The sequence below is a fragment of the Schistocerca nitens genome, unplaced genomic scaffold (assembly GCF_023898315.1).
Source record: "Schistocerca nitens isolate TAMUIC-IGC-003100 unplaced genomic scaffold, iqSchNite1.1 HiC_scaffold_292, whole genome shotgun sequence".
NCBI lineage: Eukaryota > Metazoa > Arthropoda > Insecta > Orthoptera > Acrididae > Schistocerca > Schistocerca nitens.
The window spans coordinates 14221-30340 of NW_026045830.1; the positions used below are offsets into that span (position 1 = coordinate 14221).

The following is a 16120-nucleotide window of genomic DNA, read 5'->3' on the forward strand; positions in this document are numbered from 1 at the left end:
ATTTCTTTGATCACGCTGCTGTAAATTAAAGGGCAGTTTTTTCAATGGATGTCAGTTCTGCTTCTAGTTACGCTACATCGCCCTAGCAGCACCTACACACTGCGTTCAGATGTGCTCACCTCCGCCCTGGCGTAGAGCGCCTACAGCGTCATCGCCTTCGGCCTCTGGTGGCAGGAGGGTAGCCGACACATCGCGGCGTGAGTGAAACGCAGCGCAAGGCGGTGGTGGTGTAACGGTCAGCATGGTTGCTTCCCAAGCAGTTGATCCGGGTTCGACTCCCGGCCACCGCACGAAACGTAAATTTTTCTTCTAGGGATATTCCACGTAACGTAACGCGATCCTCGAACCTGAGAACTGTCGCGCTACGAATAGTTTTCCTTCGCCCCACGTCTCACTCCGTGTAGCCAGTGCGCTAGTCGCCGGATTTCGTTTCACAGCATCGTGTGTCTCCATGTGTCGACTTGTCTCGACTTTGCTCGGCTGACGCGAAAGCTGACGCTTGGAAACGGGCATATATGTAGAGGGCAGGCGCGAGAAACGACTGTGAGAGACCAAAAAACGACAAACACACGACAGAACCTTTCATTTTATTGTGGCCACAGATTCGCGCCTTAGTGTACCGAGAGGCAAGAGTGGCGTCAGCGTGCTGAACAGCATCATTAACGCTAAGCAGCAACGAAACCGAAGTAAAAAGGCAAAAGGAAAGAAGCCAAACGCAGGTCGAGCTCCCAGCTGGTCACCCACCCAACTACTAACCACACACAACGGTTCTTAACTCCAATAAACAGCCGAGAACCGCTGCACTCAGCGTGCTACGGCCGCTAGCCACAACGCCAGCAAACGTGCAGACATCTTGCTTCTTGTGCATATCACTTGGTATTTACCTGGCAGTGTCTCGCTGGAGGAAGCACTGTCTTTTACGAGAGAAAAATTAAATGGCACTTGCTGCGATCGAATACATGGCCTTTGTGTTCACACCACGACGCTCTAACCTACTCAGCTGACGACCTATGCAATGGGGCCACGTCAGCAGTCCAGTACCCGGTCCACCGGCTCATCCACCTTCGTTACTGCCCTGCCAGTCATTTAAACACGTATCTGTTTTCGTTGACTTTTGCTTTCTTGACGTTGGACCCAAAAAGCACAACACAAAGAAAACGTAAACGCCGTGAGAATAGCCAAGACTCAGCAAACGAAAGAATGTTCGGCTACCGGGAATCGAATCCGGGCCGCCTGGCTGAAAGCCATGTCTCCCAACAGCTTTCCATTCCTTCTGACCGCCGGGCAATCAGACTTGCAGGGCAAGCTCCGTAACCACTGCCGTCTCTAATAATATCTCTCGAACCTGTTTGCGCGTAATTGACTTGCTTTCCCGCACGAAGGAAATGGCCAGTTAAGGAATATTTAAAATTCATTGTCAGATGTGGGGTTCGAACCCACGCTCCCGTTCGGGAACCAGAGCTTAAATCTGGCGCCTTAGACCGCTCGGCCAATCTGACTTGTGAGCGCAAACGACCTGCTGCTGTCGTTCCTAGCAACATCTCCAGAGCCTTACTGCGAAATGTGCTTGTTTTTTCTTGTGTGAAGGAAATACGTTTTTTTAGAGTATTTTAGACGAGTTGTCAGATGTGAGGTTGCACCCCACCCTCACTTTCGGGAGCCAGAGCTTAAATATGGCGCCTGACACCGTTGTTTTCCGTCGCCTTCTGTCTTAAGTGGAACGAGCAGAACTCCAACTATCAATTTTTACATTGTCGCAGAGAAAACAACGAATGACAAGAAAAGGCCGTTCCCTAGCAACGGCTACGCTGTGCATTTCACCCTCAGGGGAAGCTAATGATATGCTCCAGGCGAGAATCAAACTAACCAACTTAACACTGTGATACGTACGCGCTTTCTACTTCTGTACTGGCACACATATGCTCAATCGTCTCTGGATCGTCAGTAAGTACGTCACATTACATATTTCTTTGATCACGCTGCTGTAAATTAAAGGGCAGTTTTTTCAATGGATGTCAGTTCTGCTTCTAGTTACGCTACATCGCCCTAGCAGCACCTACACACTGCGTTCAGATGTGCTCACCTCCGCCCTGGCGTAGAGCGCCTACAGCGTCATCGCCTTCGGCCTCTGGTGGCAGGAGGGTAGCCGACACATCGCGGCGTGAGTGAAACGCAGCGCAAGGCGGTGGTGGTGTAACGGTCAGCATGGTTGCTTCCCAAGCAGTTGATCCGGGTTCGACTCCCGGCCACCGCACGAAACGTAAATTTTTCTTCTAGGGATATTCCACGTAACGTAACGCGATCCTCGAACCTGAGAACTGTCGCGCTACGAATAGTTTTCCTTCGCCCCACGTCTCACTCCGTGTAGCCAGTGCGCTAGTCGCCGGATTTCGTTTCACAGCATCGTGTGTCTCCATGTGTCGACTTGTCTCGACTTTGCTCGGCTGACGCGAAAGCTGACGCTTGGAAACGGGCATATATGTAGAGGGCAGGCGCGAGAAACGACTGTGAGAGACCAAAAAACGACAAACACACGACAGAACCTTTCATTTTATTGTGGCCACAGATTCGCGCCTTAGTGTACCGAGAGGCAAGAGTGGCGTCAGCGTGCTGAACAGCATCATTAACGCTAAGCAGCAACGAAACCGAAGTAAAAAGGCAAAAGGAAAGAAGCCAAACGCAGGTCGAGCTCCCAGCTGGTCACCCACCCAACTACTAACCACACACAACGGTTCTTAACTCCAATGAACAGCCGAGAACCGCTGCACTCAGCGTGCTACGGCCGCTAGCCACAACGCCAGCAAACGTGCAGACATCTTGCTTCTTGTGCATATCACTTGGTATTTACCTGGCAGTGTCTCGCTGGAGGAAGCACTGTCTTTTACGAGAGAAAAATTAAATGGCACTTGCTGCGATCGAATACATGGCCTTTGTGTTCACACCACGACGCTCTAACCTACTCAGCTGACGACCTATGCAATGGGGCCACGTCAGCAGTCCAGTACCCGGTCCACCGGCTCATCCACCTTCGTTACTGCCCTGCCAGTCATTTAAACACGTATCTGTTTTCGTTGACTTTTGCTTTCTTGACGTTGGACCCAAAAAGCACAACACAAAGAAAACGTAAACGCCGTGAGAATAGCCAAGACTCAGCAAACGAAAGAATGTTCGGCTACCGGGAATCGAATCCGGGCCGCCTGGCTGAAAGCCATGTCTCCCAACAGCTTTCCATTCCTTCTGACCGCCGGGCAATCAGACTTGCAGGGCAAGCTCCGTAACCACTGCCGTCTCTAATAATATCTCTCGAACCTGTTTGCGCGTAATTGACTTGCTTTCCCGCACGAAGGAAATGGCCAGTTAAGGAATATTTAAAATTCATTGTCAGATGTGGGGTTCGAACCCACGCTCCCGTTCGGGAACCAGAGCTTAAATCTGGCGCCTTAGACCGCTCGGCCAATCTGACTTGTGAGCGCAAACGACCTGCTGCTGTCGTTCCTAGCAACATCTCCAGAGCCTTACTGCGAAATGTGCTTGTTTTTTCTTGTGTGAAGGAAATACGTTTTTTTAGAGTATTTTAGACGAGTTGTCAGATGTGAGGTTGCACCCCACCCTCACTTTCGGGAGCCAGAGCTTAAATATGGCGCCTGACACCGTTGTTTTCCGTCGCCTTCTGTCTTAAGTGGAACGAGCAGAACTCCAACTATCAATTTTTACATTGTCGCAGAGAAAACAACGAATGACAAGAAAAGGCCGTTCCCTAGCAACGGCTACGCTGTGCATTTCACCCTCAGGGGAAGCTAATGATATGCTCCAGGCGAGAATCAAACTAACCAACTTAACACTGTGATACGTACGCGCTTTCTACTTCTGTACTGGCACACATATGCTCAATCGTCTCTGGATCGTCAGTAAGTACGTCACATTACATATTTCTTTGATCACGCTGCTGTAAATTAAAGGGCAGTTTTTTCAATGGATGTCAGTTCTGCTTCTAGTTACGCTACATCGCCCTAGCAGCACCTACACACTGCGTTCAGATGTGCTCACCTCCGCCCTGGCGTAGAGCGCCTACAGCGTCATCGCCTTCGGCCTCTGGTGGCAGGAGGGTAGCCGACACATCGCGGCGTGAGTGAAACGCAGCGCAAGGCGGTGGTGGTGTAACGGTCAGCATGGTTGCTTCCCAAGCAGTTGATCCGGGTTCGACTCCCGGCCACCGCACGAAACGTAAATTTTTCTTCTAGGGATATTCCACGTAACGTAACGCGATCCTCGAACCTGAGAACTGTCGCGCTACGAATAGTTTTCCTTCGCCCCACGTCTCACTCCGTGTAGCCAGTGCGCTAGTCGCCGGATTTCGTTTCACAGCATCGTGTGTCTCCATGTGTCGACTTGTCTCGACTTTGCTCGGCTGACGCGAAAGCTGACGCTTGGAAACGGGCATATATGTAGAGGGCAGGCGCGAGAAACGACTGTGAGAGACCAAAAAACGACAAACACACGACAGAACCTTTCATTTTATTGTGGCCACAGATTCGCGCCTTAGTGTACCGAGAGGCAAGAGTGGCGTCAGCGTGCTGAACAGCATCATTAACGCTAAGCAGCAACGAAACCGAAGTAAAAAGGCAAAAGGAAAGAAGCCAAACGCAGGTCGAGCTCCCAGCTGGTCACCCACCCAACTACTAACCACACACAACGGTTCTTAACTCCAATGAACAGCCGAGAACCGCTGCACTCAGCGTGCTACGGCCGCTAGCCACAACGCCAGCAAACGTGCAGACATCTTGCTTCTTGTGCATATCACTTGGTATTTACCTGGCAGTGTCTCGCTGGAGGAAGCACTGTCTTTTACGAGAGAAAAATTAAATGGCACTTGCTGCGATCGAATACATGGCCTTTGTGTTCACACCACGACGCTCTAACCTACTCAGCTGACGACCTATGCAATGGGGCCACGTCAGCAGTCCAGTACCCGGTCCACCGGCTCATCCACCTTCGTTACTGCCCTGCCAGTCATTTAAACACGTATCTGTTTTCGTTGACTTTTGCTTTCTTGACGTTGGACCCAAAAAGCACAACACAAAGAAAACGTAAACGCCGTGAGAATAGCCAAGACTCAGCAAACGAAAGAATGTTCGGCTACCGGGAATCGAATCCGGGCCGCCTGGCTGAAAGCCATGTCTCCCAACAGCTTTCCATTCCTTCTGACCGCCGGGCAATCAGACTTGCAGGGCAAGCTCCGTAACCACTGCCGTCTCTAATAATATCTCTCGAACCTGTTTGCGCGTAATTGACTTGCTTTCCCGCACGAAGGAAATGGCCAGTTAAGGAATATTTAAAATTCATTGTCAGATGTGGGGTTCGAACCCACGCTCCCGTTCGGGAACCAGAGCTTAAATCTGGCGCCTTAGACCGCTCGGCCAATCTGACTTGTGAGCGCAAACGACCTGCTGCTGTCGTTCCTAGCAACATCTCCAGAGCCTTACTGCGAAATGTGCTTGTTTTTTCTTGTGTGAAGGAAATACGTTTTTTTAGAGTATTTTAGACGAGTTGTCAGATGTGAGGTTGCACCCCACCCTCACTTTCGGGAGCCAGAGCTTAAATATGGCGCCTGACACCGTTGTTTTCCGTCGCCTTCTGTCTTAAGTGGAACGAGCAGAACTCCAACTATCAATTTTTACATTGTCGCAGAGAAAACAACGAATGACAAGAAAAGGCCGTTCCCTAGCAACGGCTACGCTGTGCATTTCACCCTCAGGGGAAGCTAATGATATGCTCCAGGCGAGAATCAAACTAACCAACTTAACACTGTGATACGTACGCGCTTTCTACTTCTGTACTGGCACACATATGCTCAATCGTCTCTGGATCGTCAGTAAGTACGTCACATTACATATTTCTTTGATCACGCTGCTGTAAATTAAAGGGCAGTTTTTTCAATGGATGTCAGTTCTGCTTCTAGTTACGCTACATCGCCCTAGCAGCACCTACACACTGCGTTCAGATGTGCTCACCTCCGCCCTGGCGTAGAGCGCCTACAGCGTCATCGCCTTCGGCCTCTGGTGGCAGGAGGGTAGCCGACACATCGCGGCGTGAGTGAAACGCAGCGCAAGGCGGTGGTGGTGTAACGGTCAGCATGGTTGCTTCCCAAGCAGTTGATCCGGGTTCGACTCCCGGCCACCGCACGAAACGTAAATTTTTCTTCTAGGGATATTCCACGTAACGTAACGCGATCCTCGAACCTGAGAACTGTCGCGCTACGAATAGTTTTCCTTCGCCCCACGTCTCACTCCGTGTAGCCAGTGCGCTAGTCGCCGGATTTCGTTTCACAGCATCGTGTGTCTCCATGTGTCGACTTGTCTCGACTTTGCTCGGCTGACGCGAAAGCTGACGCTTGGAAACGGGCATATATGTAGAGGGCAGGCGCGAGAAACGACTGTGAGAGACCAAAAAACGACAAACACACGACAGAACCTTTCATTTTATTGTGGCCACAGATTCGCGCCTTAGTGTACCGAGAGGCAAGAGTGGCGTCAGCGTGCTGAACAGCATCATTAACGCTAAGCAGCAACGAAACCGAAGTAAAAAGGCAAAAGGAAAGAAGCCAAACGCAGGTCGAGCTCCCAGCTGGTCACCCACCCAACTACTAACCACACACAACGGTTCTTAACTCCAATGAACAGCCGAGAACCGCTGCACTCAGCGTGCTACGGCCGCTAGCCACAACGCCAGCAAACGTGCAGACATCTTGCTTCTTGTGCATATCACTTGGTATTTACCTGGCAGTGTCTCGCTGGAGGAAGCACTGTCTTTTACGAGAGAAAAATTAAATGGCACTTGCTGCGATCGAATACATGGCCTTTGTGTTCACACCACGACGCTCTAACCTACTCAGCTGACGACCTATGCAATGGGGCCACGTCAGCAGTCCAGTACCCGGTCCACCGGCTCATCCACCTTCGTTACTGCCCTGCCAGTCATTTAAACACGTATCTGTTTTCGTTGACTTTTGCTTTCTTGACGTTGGACCCAAAAAGCACAACACAAAGAAAACGTAAACGCCGTGAGAATAGCCAAGACTCAGCAAACGAAAGAATGTTCGGCTACCGGGAATCGAATCCGGGCCGCCTGGCTGAAAGCCATGTCTCCCAACAGCTTTCCATTCCTTCTGACCGCCGGGCAATCAGACTTGCAGGGCAAGCTCCGTAACCACTGCCGTCTCTAATAATATCTCTCGAACCTGTTTGCGCGTAATTGACTTGCTTTCCCGCACGAAGGAAATGGCCAGTTAAGGAATATTTAAAATTCATTGTCAGATGTGGGGTTCGAACCCACGCTCCCGTTCGGGAACCAGAGCTTAAATCTGGCGCCTTAGACCGCTCGGCCAATCTGACTTGTGAGCGCAAACGACCTGCTGCTGTCGTTCCTAGCAACATCTCCAGAGCCTTACTGCGAAATGTGCTTGTTTTTTCTTGTGTGAAGGAAATACGTTTTTTTAGAGTATTTTAGACGAGTTGTCAGATGTGAGGTTGCACCCCACCCTCACTTTCGGGAGCCAGAGCTTAAATATGGCGCCTGACACCGTTGTTTTCCGTCGCCTTCTGTCTTAAGTGGAACGAGCAGAACTCCAACTATCAATTTTTACATTGTCGCAGAGAAAACAACGAATGACAAGAAAAGGCCGTTCCCTAGCAACGGCTACGCTGTGCATTTCACCCTCAGGGGAAGCTAATGATATGCTCCAGGCGAGAATCAAACTAACCAACTTAACACTGTGATACGTACGCGCTTTCTACTTCTGTACTGGCACACATATGCTCAATCGTCTCTGGATCGTCAGTAAGTACGTCACATTACATATTTCTTTGATCACGCTGCTGTAAATTAAAGGGCAGTTTTTTCAATGGATGTCAGTTCTGCTTCTAGTTACGCTACATCGCCCTAGCAGCACCTACACACTGCGTTCAGATGTGCTCACCTCCGCCCTGGCGTAGAGCGCCTACAGCGTCATCGCCTTCGGCCTCTGGTGGCAGGAGGGTAGCCGACACATCGCGGCGTGAGTGAAACGCAGCGCAAGGCGGTGGTGGTGTAACGGTCAGCATGGTTGCTTCCCAAGCAGTTGATCCGGGTTCGACTCCCGGCCACCGCACGAAACGTAAATTTTTCTTCTAGGGATATTCCACGTAACGTAACGCGATCCTCGAACCTGAGAACTGTCGCGCTACGAATAGTTTTCCTTCGCCCCACGTCTCACTCCGTGTAGCCAGTGCGCTAGTCGCCGGATTTCGTTTCACAGCATCGTGTGTCTCCATGTGTCGACTTGTCTCGACTTTGCTCGGCTGACGCGAAAGCTGACGCTTGGAAACGGGCATATATGTAGAGGGCAGGCGCGAGAAACGACTGTGAGAGACCAAAAAACGACAAACACACGACAGAACCTTTCATTTTATTGTGGCCACAGATTCGCGCCTTAGTGTACCGAGAGGCAAGAGTGGCGTCAGCGTGCTGAACAGCATCATTAACGCTAAGCAGCAACGAAACCGAAGTAAAAAGGCAAAAGGAAAGAAGCCAAACGCAGGTCGAGCTCCCAGCTGGTCACCCACCCAACTACTAACCACACACAACGGTTCTTAACTCCAATGAACAGCCGAGAACCGCTGCACTCAGCGTGCTACGGCCGCTAGCCACAACGCCAGCAAACGTGCAGACATCTTGCTTCTTGTGCATATCACTTGGTATTTACCTGGCAGTGTCTCGCTGGAGGAAGCACTGTCTTTTACGAGAGAAAAATTAAATGGCACTTGCTGCGATCGAATACATGGCCTTTGTGTTCACACCACGACGCTCTAACCTACTCAGCTGACGACCTATGCAATGGGGCCACGTCAGCAGTCCAGTACCCGGTCCACCGGCTCATCCACCTTCGTTACTGCCCTGCCAGTCATTTAAACACGTATCTGTTTTCGTTGACTTTTGCTTTCTTGACGTTGGACCCAAAAAGCACAACACAAAGAAAACGTAAACGCCGTGAGAATAGCCAAGACTCAGCAAACGAAAGAATGTTCGGCTACCGGGAATCGAATCCGGGCCGCCTGGCTGAAAGCCATGTCTCCCAACAGCTTTCCATTCCTTCTGACCGCCGAGCAATCAGACTTGCAGGGCAAGCTCCGTAACCACTGCCGTCTCTAATAATATCTCTCGAACCTGTTTGCGCGTAATTGACTTGCTTTCCCGCACGAAGGAAATGGCCAGTTAAGGAATATTTAAAATTCATTGTCAGATGTGGGGTTCGAACCCACGCTCCCGTTCGGGAACCAGAGCTTAAATCTGGCGCCTTAGACCGCTCGGCCAATCTGACTTGTGAGCGCAAACGACCTGCTGCTGTCGTTCCTAGCAACATCTCCAGAGCCTTACTGCGAAATGTGCTTGTTTTTTCTTGTGTGAAGGAAATACGTTTTTTTAGAGTATTTTAGACGAGTTGTCAGATGTGAGGTTGCACCCCACCCTCACTTTCGGGAGCCAGAGCTTAAATATGGCGCCTGACACCGTTGTTTTCCGTCGCCTTCTGTCTTAAGTGGAACGAGCAGAACTCCAACTATCAATTTTTACATTGTCGCAGAGAAAACAACGAATGACAAGAAAAGGCCGTTCCCTAGCAACGGCTACGCTGTGCATTTCACCCTCAGGGGAAGCTAATGATATGCTCCAGGCGAGAATCAAACTAACCAACTTAACACTGTGATACGTACGCGCTTTCTACTTCTGTACTGGCACACATATGCTCAATCGTCTCTGGATCGTCAGTAAGTACGTCACATTACATATTTCTTTGATCACGCTGCTGTAAATTAAAGGGCAGTTTTTTCAATGGATGTCAGTTCTGCTTCTAGTTACGCTACATCGCCCTAGCAGCACCTACACACTGCGTTCAGATGTGCTCACCTCCGCCCTGGCGTAGAGCGCCTACAGCGTCATCGCCTTCGGCCTCTGGTGGCAGGAGGGTAGCCGACACATCGCGGCGTGAGTGAAACGCAGCGCAAGGCGGTGGTGGTGTAACGGTCAGCATGGTTGCTTCCCAAGCAGTTGATCCGGGTTCGACTCCCGGCCACCGCACGAAACGTAAATTTTTCTTCTAGGGATATTCCACGTAACGTAACGCGATCCTCGAACCTGAGAACTGTCGCGCTACGAATAGTTTTCCTTCGCCCCACGTCTCACTCCGTGTAGCCAGTGCGCTAGTCGCCGGATTTCGTTTCACAGCATCGTGTGTCTCCATGTGTCGACTTGTCTCGACTTTGCTCGGCTGACGCGAAAGCTGACGCTTGGAAACGGGCATATATGTAGAGGGCAGGCGCGAGAAACGACTGTGAGAGACCAAAAAACGACAAACACACGACAGAACCTTTCATTTTATTGTGGCCACAGATTCGCGCCTTAGTGTACCGAGAGGCAAGAGTGGCGTCAGCGTGCTGAACAGCATCATTAACGCTAAGCAGCAACGAAACCGAAGTAAAAAGGCAAAAGGAAAGAAGCCAAACGCAGGTCGAGCTCCCAGCTGGTCACCCACCCAACTACTAACCACACACAACGGTTCTTAACTCCAATGAACAGCCGAGAACCGCTGCACTCAGCGTGCTACGGCCGCTAGCCACAACGCCAGCAAACGTGCAGACATCTTGCTTCTTGTGCATATCACTTGGTATTTACCTGGCAGTGTCTCGCTGGAGGAAGCACTGTCTTTTACGAGAGAAAAATTAAATGGCACTTGCTGCGATCGAATACATGGCCTTTGTGTTCACACCACGACGCTCTAACCTACTCAGCTGACGACCTATGCAATGGGGCCACGTCAGCAGTCCAGTACCCGGTCCACCGGCTCATCCACCTTCGTTACTGCCCTGCCAGTCATTTAAACACGTATCTGTTTTCGTTGACTTTTGCTTTCTTGACGTTGGACCCAAAAAGCACAACACAAAGAAAACGTAAACGCCGTGAGAATAGCCAAGACTCAGCAAACGAAAGAATGTTCGGCTACCGGGAATCGAATCCGGGCCGCCTGGCTGAAAGCCATGTCTCCCAACAGCTTTCCATTCCTTCTGACCGCCGGGCAATCAGACTTGCAGGGCAAGCTCCGTAACCACTGCCGTCTCTAATAATATCTCTCGAACCTGTTTGCGCGTAATTGACTTGCTTTCCCGCACGAAGGAAATGGCCAGTTAAGGAATATTTAAAATTCATTGTCAGATGTGGGGTTCGAACCCACGCTCCCGTTCGGGAACCAGAGCTTAAATCTGGCGCCTTAGACCGCTCGGCCAATCTGACTTGTGAGCGCAAACGACCTGCTGCTGTCGTTCCTAGCAACATCTCCAGAGCCTTACTGCGAAATGTGCTTGTTTTTTCTTGTGTGAAGGAAATACGTTTTTTTAGAGTATTTTAGACGAGTTGTCAGATGTGAGGTTGCACCCCACCCTCACTTTCGGGAGCCAGAGCTTAAATATGGCGCCTGACACCGTTGTTTTCCGTCGCCTTCTGTCTTAAGTGGAACGAGCAGAACTCCAACTATCAATTTTTACATTGTCGCAGAGAAAACAACGAATGACAAGAAAAGGCCGTTCCCTAGCAACGGCTACGCTGTGCATTTCACCCTCAGGGGAAGCTAATGATATGCTCCAGGCGAGAATCAAACTAACCAACTTAACACTGTGATACGTACGCGCTTTCTACTTCTGTACTGGCACACATATGCTCAATCGTCTCTGGATCGTCAGTAAGTACGTCACATTACATATTTCTTTGATCACGCTGCTGTAAATTAAAGGGCAGTTTTTTCAATGGATGTCAGTTCTGCTTCTAGTTACGCTACATCGCCCTAGCAGCACCTACACACTGCGTTCAGATGTGCTCACCTCCGCCCTGGCGTAGAGCGCCTACAGCGTCATCGCCTTCGGCCTCTGGTGGCAGGAGGGTAGCCGACACATCGCGGCGTGAGTGAAACGCAGCGCAAGGCGGTGGTGGTGTAACGGTCAGCATGGTTGCTTCCCAAGCAGTTGATCCGGGTTCGACTCCCGGCCACCGCACGAAACGTAAATTTTTCTTCTAGGGATATTCCACGTAACGTAACGCGATCCTCGAACCTGAGAACTGTCGCGCTACGAATAGTTTTCCTTCGCCCCACGTCTCACTCCGTGTAGCCAGTGCGCTAGTCGCCGGATTTCGTTTCACAGCATCGTGTGTCTCCATGTGTCGACTTGTCTCGACTTTGCTCGGCTGACGCGAAAGCTGACGCTTGGAAACGGGCATATATGTAGAGGGCAGGCGCGAGAAACGACTGTGAGAGACCAAAAAACGACAAACACACGACAGAACCTTTCATTTTATTGTGGCCACAGATTCGCGCCTTAGTGTACCGAGAGGCAAGAGTGGCGTCAGCGTGCTGAACAGCATCATTAACGCTAAGCAGCAACGAAACCGAAGTAAAAAGGCAAAAGGAAAGAAGCCAAACGCAGGTCGAGCTCCCAGCTGGTCACCCACCCAACTACTAACCACACACAACGGTTCTTAACTCCAATGAACAGCCGAGAACCGCTGCACTCAGCGTGCTACGGCCGCTAGCCACAACGCCAGCAAACGTGCAGACATCTTGCTTCTTGTGCATATCACTTGGTATTTACCTGGCAGTGTCTCGCTGGAGGAAGCACTGTCTTTTACGAGAGAAAAATTAAATGGCACTTGCTGCGATCGAATACATGGCCTTTGTGTTCACACCACGACGCTCTAACCTACTCAGCTGACGACCTATGCAATGGGGCCACGTCAGCAGTCCAGTACCCGGTCCACCGGCTCATCCACCTTCGTTACTGCCCTGCCAGTCATTTAAACACGTATCTGTTTTCGTTGACTTTTGCTTTCTTGACGTTGGACCCAAAAAGCACAACACAAAGAAAACGTAAACGCCGTGAGAATAGCCAAGACTCAGCAAACGAAAGAATGTTCGGCTACCGGGAATCGAATCCGGGCCGCCTGGCTGAAAGCCATGTCTCCCAACAGCTTTCCATTCCTTCTGACCGCCGGGCAATCAGACTTGCAGGGCAAGCTCCGTAACCACTGCCGTCTCTAATAATATCTCTCGAACCTGTTTGCGCGTAATTGACTTGCTTTCCCGCACGAAGGAAATGGCCAGTTAAGGAATATTTAAAATTCATTGTCAGATGTGGGGTTCGAACCCACGCTCCCGTTCGGGAACCAGAGCTTAAATCTGGCGCCTTAGACCGCTCGGCCAATCTGACTTGTGAGCGCAAACGACCTGCTGCTGTCGTTCCTAGCAACATCTCCAGAGCCTTACTGCGAAATGTGCTTGTTTTTTCTTGTGTGAAGGAAATACGTTTTTTTAGAGTATTTTAGACGAGTTGTCAGATGTGAGGTTGCACCCCACCCTCACTTTCGGGAGCCAGAGCTTAAATATGGCGCCTGACACCGTTGTTTTCCGTCGCCTTCTGTCTTAAGTGGAACGAGCAGAACTCCAACTATCAATTTTTACATTGTCGCAGAGAAAACAACGAATGACAAGAAAAGGCCGTTCCCTAGCAACGGCTACGCTGTGCATTTCACCCTCAGGGGAAGCTAATGATATGCTCCAGGCGAGAATCAAACTAACCAACTTAACACTGTGATACGTACGCGCTTTCTACTTCTGTACTGGCACACATATGCTCAATCGTCTCTGGATCGTCAGTAAGTACGTCACATTACATATTTCTTTGATCACGCTGCTGTAAATTAAAGGGCAGTTTTTTCAATGGATGTCAGTTCTGCTTCTAGTTACGCTACATCGCCCTAGCAGCACCTACACACTGCGTTCAGATGTGCTCACCTCCGCCCTGGCGTAGAGCGCCTACAGCGTCATCGCCTTCGGCCTCTGGTGGCAGGAGGGTAGCCGACACATCGCGGCGTGAGTGAAACGCAGCGCAAGGCGGTGGTGGTGTAACGGTCAGCATGGTTGCTTCCCAAGCAGTTGATCCGGGTTCGACTCCCGGCCACCGCACGAAACGTAAATTTTTCTTCTAGGGATATTCCACGTAACGTAACGCGATCCTCGAACCTGAGAACTGTCGCGCTACGAATAGTTTTCCTTCGCCCCACGTCTCACTCCGTGTAGCCAGTGCGCTAGTCGCCGGATTTCGTTTCACAGCATCGTGTGTCTCCATGTGTCGACTTGTCTCGACTTTGCTCGGCTGACGCGAAAGCTGACGCTTGGAAACGGGCATATATGTAGAGGGCAGGCGCGAGAAACGACTGTGAGAGACCAAAAAACGACAAACACACGACAGAACCTTTCATTTTATTGTGGCCACAGATTCGCGCCTTAGTGTACCGAGAGGCAAGAGTGGCGTCAGCGTGCTGAACAGCATCATTAACGCTAAGCAGCAACGAAACCGAAGTAAAAAGGCAAAAGGAAAGAAGCCAAACGCAGGTCGAGCTCCCAGCTGGTCACCCACCCAACTACTAACCACACACAACGGTTCTTAACTCCAATGAACAGCCGAGAACCGCTGCACTCAGCGTGCTACGGCCGCTAGCCACAACGCCAGCAAACGTGCAGACATCTTGCTTCTTGTGCATATCACTTGGTATTTACCTGGCAGTGTCTCGCTGGAGGAAGCACTGTCTTTTACGAGAGAAAAATTAAATGGCACTTGCTGCGATCGAATACATGGCCTTTGTGTTCACACCACGACGCTCTAACCTACTCAGCTGACGACCTATGCAATGGGGCCACGTCAGCAGTCCAGTACCCGGTCCACCGGCTCATCCACCTTCGTTACTGCCCTGCCAGTCATTTAAACACGTATCTGTTTTCGTTGACTTTTGCTTTCTTGACGTTGGACCCAAAAAGCACAACACAAAGAAAACGTAAACGCCGTGAGAATAGCCAAGACTCAGCAAACGAAAGAATGTTCGGCTACCGGGAATCGAATCCGGGCCGCCTGGCTGAAAGCCATGTCTCCCAACAGCTTTCCATTCCTTCTGACCGCCGGGCAATCAGACTTGCAGGGCAAGCTCCGTAACCACTGCCGTCTCTAATAATATCTCTCGAACCTGTTTGCGCGTAATTGACTTGCTTTCCCGCACGAAGGAAATGGCCAGTTAAGGAATATTTAAAATTCATTGTCAGATGTGGGGTTCGAACCCACGCTCCCGTTCGGGAACCAGAGCTTAAATCTGGCGCCTTAGACCGCTCGGCCAATCTGACTTGTGAGCGCAAACGACCTGCTGCTGTCGTTCCTAGCAACATCTCCAGAGCCTTACTGCGAAATGTGCTTGTTTTTTCTTGTGTGAAGGAAATACGTTTTTTTAGAGTATTTTAGACGAGTTGTCAGATGTGAGGTTGCACCCCACCCTCACTTTCGGGAGCCAGAGCTTAAATATGGCGCCTGACACCGTTGTTTTCCGTCGCCTTCTGTCTTAAGTGGAACGAGCAGAACTCCAACTATCAATTTTTACATTGTCGCAGAGAAAACAACGAATGACAAGAAAAGGCCGTTCCCTAGCAACGGCTACGCTGTGCATTTCACCCTCAGGGGAAGCTAATGATATGCTCCAGGCGAGAATCAAACTAACCAACTTAACACTGTGATACGTACGCGCTTTCTACTTCTGTACTGGCACACATATGCTCAATCGTCTCTGGATCGTCAGTAAGTACGTCACATTACATATTTCTTTGATCACGCTGCTGTAAATTAAAGGGCAGTTTTTTCAATGGATGTCAGTTCTGCTTCTAGTTACGCTACATCGCCCTAGCAGCACCTACACACTGCGTTCAGATGTGCTCACCTCCGCCCTGGCGTAGAGCGCCTACAGCGTCATCGCCTTCGGCCTCTGGTGGCAGGAGGGTAGCCGACACATCGCGGCGTGAGTGAAACGCAGCGCAAGGCGGTGGTGGTGTAACGGTCAGCATGGTTGCTTCCCAAGCAGTTGATCCGGGTTCGACTCCCGGCCACCGCACGAAACGTAAATTTTTCTTCTAGGGATATTCCACGTAACGTAACGCGATCCTCGAACCTGAGAACTGTCGCGCTACGAATAGTTTTCCTTCGCCCCACGTCTCACTCCGTGTAGCCAG

At 50.5% G+C, this 16120-nt stretch overlaps 17 non-coding genes across 17 annotated transcripts; 9 read left to right on the forward strand and 8 right to left on the reverse strand.

Moving 5' to 3' along the window:
• Positions 1 to 218: 218 nt before the first annotated feature.
• On the forward strand, positions 219 to 290 carry Trnag-ccc (transfer RNA glycine (anticodon CCC)). The gene has a single exon. It is a non-coding gene; the product is annotated as a tRNA-Gly (tRNA).
• A 1125-nt stretch (positions 291 to 1415) lies between these two features.
• Positions 1416 to 1499, reverse strand: Trnal-uaa (transfer RNA leucine (anticodon UAA)). The gene has a single exon. It is a non-coding gene; the product is annotated as a tRNA-Leu (tRNA).
• Positions 1500 to 2182: 683 nt separating this feature from the next.
• On the forward strand, positions 2183 to 2254 carry Trnag-ccc (transfer RNA glycine (anticodon CCC)). Its single transcript has one exon. It is a non-coding gene; the product is annotated as a tRNA-Gly (tRNA).
• Positions 2255 to 3379: 1125 nt separating this feature from the next.
• Positions 3380 to 3463, reverse strand: Trnal-uaa (transfer RNA leucine (anticodon UAA)). Its single transcript has one exon. It is a non-coding gene; the product is annotated as a tRNA-Leu (tRNA).
• Positions 3464 to 4146: 683 nt separating this feature from the next.
• Trnag-ccc (transfer RNA glycine (anticodon CCC)) lies at positions 4147 to 4218 on the forward strand. Its single transcript has one exon. It is a non-coding gene; the product is annotated as a tRNA-Gly (tRNA).
• A 1125-nt stretch (positions 4219 to 5343) lies between these two features.
• Trnal-uaa (transfer RNA leucine (anticodon UAA)) lies at positions 5344 to 5427 on the reverse strand. Its single transcript has one exon. It is a non-coding gene; the product is annotated as a tRNA-Leu (tRNA).
• A 683-nt stretch (positions 5428 to 6110) lies between these two features.
• Positions 6111 to 6182, forward strand: Trnag-ccc (transfer RNA glycine (anticodon CCC)). The gene has a single exon. It is a non-coding gene; the product is annotated as a tRNA-Gly (tRNA).
• Positions 6183 to 7307: 1125 nt separating this feature from the next.
• Positions 7308 to 7391, reverse strand: Trnal-uaa (transfer RNA leucine (anticodon UAA)). The gene has a single exon. It is a non-coding gene; the product is annotated as a tRNA-Leu (tRNA).
• A 683-nt stretch (positions 7392 to 8074) lies between these two features.
• Trnag-ccc (transfer RNA glycine (anticodon CCC)) lies at positions 8075 to 8146 on the forward strand. The gene has a single exon. It is a non-coding gene; the product is annotated as a tRNA-Gly (tRNA).
• A 1125-nt stretch (positions 8147 to 9271) lies between these two features.
• Positions 9272 to 9355, reverse strand: Trnal-uaa (transfer RNA leucine (anticodon UAA)). The gene has a single exon. It is a non-coding gene; the product is annotated as a tRNA-Leu (tRNA).
• A 683-nt stretch (positions 9356 to 10038) lies between these two features.
• On the forward strand, positions 10039 to 10110 carry Trnag-ccc (transfer RNA glycine (anticodon CCC)). The gene has a single exon. It is a non-coding gene; the product is annotated as a tRNA-Gly (tRNA).
• A 1125-nt stretch (positions 10111 to 11235) lies between these two features.
• On the reverse strand, positions 11236 to 11319 carry Trnal-uaa (transfer RNA leucine (anticodon UAA)). Its single transcript has one exon. It is a non-coding gene; the product is annotated as a tRNA-Leu (tRNA).
• Positions 11320 to 12002: 683 nt separating this feature from the next.
• On the forward strand, positions 12003 to 12074 carry Trnag-ccc (transfer RNA glycine (anticodon CCC)). Its single transcript has one exon. It is a non-coding gene; the product is annotated as a tRNA-Gly (tRNA).
• A 1125-nt stretch (positions 12075 to 13199) lies between these two features.
• Trnal-uaa (transfer RNA leucine (anticodon UAA)) lies at positions 13200 to 13283 on the reverse strand. The gene has a single exon. It is a non-coding gene; the product is annotated as a tRNA-Leu (tRNA).
• Positions 13284 to 13966: 683 nt separating this feature from the next.
• On the forward strand, positions 13967 to 14038 carry Trnag-ccc (transfer RNA glycine (anticodon CCC)). Its single transcript has one exon. It is a non-coding gene; the product is annotated as a tRNA-Gly (tRNA).
• Positions 14039 to 15163: 1125 nt separating this feature from the next.
• Trnal-uaa (transfer RNA leucine (anticodon UAA)) lies at positions 15164 to 15247 on the reverse strand. Its single transcript has one exon. It is a non-coding gene; the product is annotated as a tRNA-Leu (tRNA).
• Positions 15248 to 15930: 683 nt separating this feature from the next.
• On the forward strand, positions 15931 to 16002 carry Trnag-ccc (transfer RNA glycine (anticodon CCC)). Its single transcript has one exon. It is a non-coding gene; the product is annotated as a tRNA-Gly (tRNA).
• Positions 16003 to 16120: the final 118 nt, after the last annotated feature.